Source organism: Mandrillus leucophaeus, unplaced genomic scaffold, assembly GCF_000951045.1.
Source record: "Mandrillus leucophaeus isolate KB7577 unplaced genomic scaffold, Mleu.le_1.0 Scaffold600, whole genome shotgun sequence".
NCBI lineage: Eukaryota > Metazoa > Chordata > Mammalia > Primates > Cercopithecidae > Mandrillus > Mandrillus leucophaeus.
The window spans coordinates 1,463,080-1,469,079 of record NW_012106476.1 but is presented as its reverse complement, the minus strand read 5'-3'; the positions used below and the strand labels follow the sequence as shown (position 1 = coordinate 1,469,079).

General features: G+C 41.7%; 1 protein-coding gene across 1 annotated transcript in view; it reads left to right on the top strand.

Annotated features, from left to right (window-relative positions):
* Window positions 1–1,324: 1,324 nt before the first annotated feature.
* BACH1 (BTB and CNC homology 1, basic leucine zipper transcription factor 1) overlaps window positions 1,325–6,000 on the top strand; it is a 167,888-nt gene continuing 163,212 nt past the window's right edge. The window contains exon 1 of the mRNA XM_011999787.1: window positions 1,325–1,438. The gene's annotated coding sequence lies outside the window, so the exon portion shown is untranslated. The remainder of the gene's footprint in view (window positions 1,439–6,000) is intronic.

Below are 6,000 nucleotides of genomic sequence, written 5' to 3'. Positions count from 1 at the left end.
AAATTTTGCTGTCTCAAAAGACATTAGTCAAATTTTAATAAAAACATTGAAGAGTTTGTTTTGCATACACTCTGATGAGGTGAACTAATATTATCCTCTTTTAAACCAAATTTTGTTCGCAAGTCTTCTCTCCAAGAAGACCCCTAAACAGATCTCACTTTCCTTTTGGTAATGCTTACTTACGAAATGTTAGCAACTTACTTGTATTGTTACAGGTAGTTAGATAGGCATAAGTGGGGCAGGAGAGGGCTCTTCCCCCATCCACTAGGAATGTCCGGGGATGGTTTGACAATTATCACACTGACTCTCTAGCAATGATAATTCAGCAGCCAGTGCCAGGGAGGGACAAGCTCCTGATGATCCACAGCTGTTAACATTAAAGTGTTAATTGAATGCAGATGCCAGGGAAAGCAGCTTCCTGGGCCTGTACACAAAGAGACAAGTTGGCGGAGTATGACCTTCCGGGGACACTCCACCAGAAAAAAAGGAAGGCAGGATCAGAAGGGCCTGGATACAACTTCCTAAACTCCCTGTGCGCTCAGTTCCCAGACGTAAGGAGGCCACTGCGCATGCGGGAAGCCCACCCTAAGGGAAGAATTACGGGAAAGAGGCAAGCCTGTAAAGCTCTAGGATCAAGGTTAAAGCTCTCTTTTTGACCTTCAGGCACCTTCTTGGGTCTTTTACAAGTGAACTTTCTTTTCTGTTTTAAAGACTTTTAAATAAACTTCCACTCCTGTGCCGAAACTTGCCTTGGTCTATTTTTCTGCTTTGTGCCCCTCAGTCGAATTCTTTCTTCTCTGGAGGCAAGAATTGAAGTTGCTGCAGACGCCTATGGATTCACCACCAGTAAATCGGAGTAACCACTGGGAACAACAGGTTGCCTTAGAAGCTTGGCAGGTTGTTTTTGTTTTTTGTTTTTGTTTTTTTGTTTTTGATACGGGGTCTCACTTTGTCGCCCAGGCTGGAGTGCAGTGGTGCAATCTCGGCTGTCTGCAACCTCTGCCTCCCGGGCTCAAGTGATCCTCCCACCTCAGCCTCCCGAGTACCTGGGACTGCAGGCGTGCACCACCACACTCGGCTAATTTTTATTTTTATTTTGTATTTTTGGTAGAGTTGGTGTTTCACCATGTTCCCAGCTGGTCTTGAACTCTTGAGGTGAAGCAATCCGCCCACCTCAGCCTCCCACAGTGCTGAGATTACAGACGTGAGCCATCGTGCCTAGGCTTGCAAGTCGTTTTTGGCTGAACAGAAAAAGCTATTCAAAAATGTCCAGGACTCTGTTATTTACTCAGCAAGCTTACAAAGCCATCTTTGATTGACTGATTCTTTGACAATGACTATATGGATGACACAGGAAGGATGCAATTCTGGCCTTGGAGAGAAAACTTGCAAGGAAAGGAACATGTTTGAATTTCAGATGTGTTCCTCAATGAATCATGTAAGTTTGCTGTTTATATTCATTAAAGAATATGTTTTAAATGAGGATAAAATTACAACTTTCATGCAATATAAAATAAACAGGTGTCAAAGTTTTTATTTAACACAGGAATTAATACGGTGATAAATAGATGTTGCAAGGAGTTCAAAAGAGAACCACACATTTATGGTCAAATAAGGAATGTGAAATGCATTTACAAACACATGCAAAACTGGCAAAACTGGTCAATATCCACACAAACCCAATTTGCATTTTCATGGACAGAGATTATTTGCATTCCAATCAATTTTCTCCAACGTAACTTCTGTGTCTAAAGAGTTGTGAAATAGACCAGTCAGAGGCAAACAAAGGCACAGATAACCCAGATGGATGAGTGAGACAAAGTCTTTCACCCTTTTTCTCTACATGTTCTTTCTCTATCAGGGTGATTTTGGTGCATCTGGCACCTTTTTAATGATTAATAAATCAAGATCCAGAAATTAGTGAATAAAATTAAGTACTGGGGGCTGTAGGGGGAAACATTTCTCTCTACTCTGCATATCTTTTAGCTGGGGCAGATTCCTGCAACAAAAGACTGATTAACGAGGGAAAAACCGATGTTTCATAACATGTATATCTTCTGTATACCTGGGAGAAACTTAGAGAAATGAGCAAATCTCAAAGACATGGCTTGGAATTCAGGTTTAAATTCTATCTTCCACTGAAACAAAGACAGAAGGGTGAGGGGAAGGCCATTTATGGTGAGATGCCCAGGAGAACACAGTAAGCAAAGGTAAAGTTTGTTATGCAGATCTAAATTGGTACCTTCTCCACTGAGTCTCTGATGATTTGGTCATCCTCCTCATCCTGGTACAGAGAGGAAGACACTTACGAATGGAGATTTCCTTTACAGATATAAATTTTTCTCACATAAGGGTAACTTTTACTCTGTTTTCAGAGCTTCTCCTGTGTCTGCAGTTTCTCAAAATCATCAGTTCAAAATAATCTTTATGCCAAACAGACATATTTTTATCTCCTACAGGTCAAAGATTCAAGAGTTTGGCAATGAAATTCATTTTGGATAATAACATAAAAATCAAGGTTTCTTTTGAGGGCATGGCATTAACTAATTACAATTTGACACGAAAACGGTACTGTCATTCTATTTTCTGTACATGGTCCATGAAATACAATATAAGCATTTGGAATGATTTGGGTAAATTATCCAACTACCAGCAATCTCTTTATAACTCACAGATACCCCTCTATAATAATCACAATGATAATAACAGCAATAATAATAAAAACTGTGACACCTGAGTCTTTTTTTTATCCCTTAACAGATGCCAGACACTGGGCTAGGTGTTTTAACTATAATTTCTTAAATTTAATTTTCATAATACCATATACGGTGGATATAATTATGCTAATTTGTGAAATAACAATTCATGCCTTTCTTCCTCTCAGCCCCTCTTTTCAATAAGAAAAAAAAAATTTAAGCAAGCAAGTTTCACTGAATGATATCAATTATAGTATTTCAAAAGCATGGTTCAGGGAACTAAACAGCTGTCCTTCTTTGGCTATGGTTTCCTCAATAACTTGACTTCTTTCCCCTCAGTTTGAAAAGTTATATATAGCTTTATGTAATCACTGATGTTCGATTTCTGTGAAATGCTTTAAAAAGCTCACAAGGTATAAAACTCTCATGTATTCCCCTTTTTATAAGTGGAAAGACTTGAAGAGGACTTGAGTCCTTTGCTTTTACAGAGTTAGGGTCTAGAACTGTTGATTTCTAGTCGTTCAGAGAGAAAACATCTGAAAGAGTCGTGCAATGAAATCACAAAGCAAACATTGTTTGGGGAACTAAGATAGTATCTAGACTACCCACACTGAAAAGCTAATTTATGTCTACACTTATTTTCTTCTTTGCACTCCTCTCTCTTCTTTCTTCTTCTTTGTCTTTGTTCTCTTTATGCACTTCATATGCTGCAAGAGTCATTTAGTACCTGACTACACAAAAAGAAATGTGCTGAATTTGACTTTCTTTTTTGCATACACTAGGGAACCAATGTTAGTGTATGTTGCATTATTTTATAAATGACTTTTTTTTGGCTGTCCTATAGTTAGAGTTCTAAACTCTCGCTCTCTTGCTGTGCGTTTTTATTTCCCTGCTTTGCATTGTGCAAAAAGAAAGCAAAAAGCCATCACGACACTAGAGGCATCCTCTAAATAAAGACGGCTTTCCCCAGGTCGGACTGTGACTTTCCCCCACCCCACTAATGGAAGGGGTTAGAAAAAGGAAGTAGCATGAGTCATTGCTATTGCCACACCCTCAGGAAAACCCCTGCTCCATCTTCCTCTTGTGCTGCGATGACTCTTTCTAGCCAAGGTCCTGGGTCACAGGAGCGAAGTTTTCAAAACATACCCACCGGTTTCTGGAGGAATGCAGCGTTGATTTGATTGACAACAACAAGAATAGAAACAAGGTTAGATACCAAAAAATAAAAAATTATTTGACTGAAAAACAGAAGAATGGGTCTGATCCAAGCATTCATTTATGAGCTGGTTGTTTGAAAGTGAAACCGTTTCCATTTTTTACGTATACATCCTCGATGATTGTCAGGACTGCTAGACTATCCACTCAAGCATATCCTACACCCAAATGGCTGAGGTGTGTGTAATATTGTTTCTGTGGGGAAGATTCAGCTGACTTTCCCGTTTGGTTACCAGGGACATGTTTTCCCATCCTTCACCAGGGTTCTAACAGCTGGTGGAGTGATGTTCCTTTAGCCATTTGGCTGGGCAATGAGAATAGGACTTCTGGAGAGAAAAATACTTGCTGCAGAGATAAGTCTGGGAAGGAAGAGGGGAAAACCCTGATTTCTGTTGTGGAGGAGAGAAGGTGATTTTGATATGGGCAGAAAACAGGGAAATACTGGGTAGAAGAGGGTGGTTCCCCGGCAAAGTCCCCACCCTCAAGCCTGGAGACCCATGGCCCTAAGTGGGAACAGGCATTACGTGCCCCAAAAGTTGCCTTTTGGCTCACTGTGCCCCCCTATCCTGTACCCATATAAACCCTGAACCCCAGGCTCCAGAAGCAGATGAGCAGATGAGGAGACAAGCAGATAAACAGCGCAACAGAGAAAGACAGAAGAGAAGGAACATCTGAACACTGAGAGGAGCTCAGCTGGGGGTGGTTAGGGGGGAGTTCGGCTGCTGGACAGCCAAACTGCAGGAAAGATCATCTTCCCAGTCCATCCCCCTCCCAGCTCCCCATCCATCCTGCTGAGAGCCACCTCCATCACTCAATAAAACCCCACATTCATCCTTCAAGCCCATGTGTCACCTGATTCTTCTGGGATGCTGAGCAAGAGCTCAGATACAGAAAGCTGCCATACTGGTCCTCTGTCCTTGCAGAAAGGGGCCGCAGGGACACACCCCTAGATACTACCGGGTGGCTGGAGCCCAAATTACTCGCCCCGGCTTCTACACCTGTCAGTCTGTGTGTTTCCCTTCCCATCAGGGTTTTGAGCAGTGGTGTTGACTGAACAGGCGAGCCACACCTCTGTTGCATGTCCTGCAAGGGGAATCAGGAAACTTTCCCGTTTCAATTTCCAGCAACTGCCTGGGTCATTCCTATCACCAGGGATGGGAAAACAGAGGAGAGGCAGGGGAAAATGTGGAGCAGTGGGAAGTGATGGTCTTTGTGAGGAACAGAATGAAAAGTCACACCTCCTAGGCGAGTGAGGACTGGTTGCTGTCCTCACTTGTGGGTGTCAAGTGGTGTCGCATTGTGATTTTTATTTGTATTTCCCTAATGACTAATGATGAGCATTTTTTTATGTACTCATTGGCCATTTGGACATATTTGAAGAAATGTCTATCAAATTCTTTATTTCTTAATTGGGTTGTCTTTTTATTGTTGATCTCTAAGAGTTCTTCATATATTCTGCATTGTGTGTTCAGTCTTTTATTACATATATGATTTGCAAATATATTTTTCCCATTCTTCGGTTGTCTTTTTGTTTTATTGATTATGTCCTTAGAAATGGGGTTTTTAAGCGAGGTGCGGTGAGTCACACCTGTAATCTCAGCACTTTGGGAGGCTGAGGCGGGTGGATCATGAGGTCAGGTGATTGAGACCATCCTGGCTAACACAGTGAAACCCTGTCTCTACTAAAAATACAAAAAAATTAGCCGGGCGTGGTAGGCGCCTGTAGTCCCAGCTACTCGGGAGGCTGAGGCAGGAGAATGGCATGAACCCAGGGGGGCGGAGCTTGCAGTGAGCAGACATTATGCCACTGCACTCCAGCCTGGGCAACAAAGCAAGACTCTGTCTCAAAAAACAAAAACAAACAAACAAACAGACAAAAGAAATGGGGTTTTAAATTTCTATGAAATCCAATTTATCTACTTTTTCTTTTGTTGTTTATACATTTGGTGTTATATCTGTGTATTAGTCTCTTTTCATACCACTGATAAAGACATACCCATGACCGGGCATGGTAGCTTGCACCTATAATCCCAGCACTTTGGGAGGCCAAGGGTGTATGAATCATTTGAGGTCAGGAGTTCAAGACCAG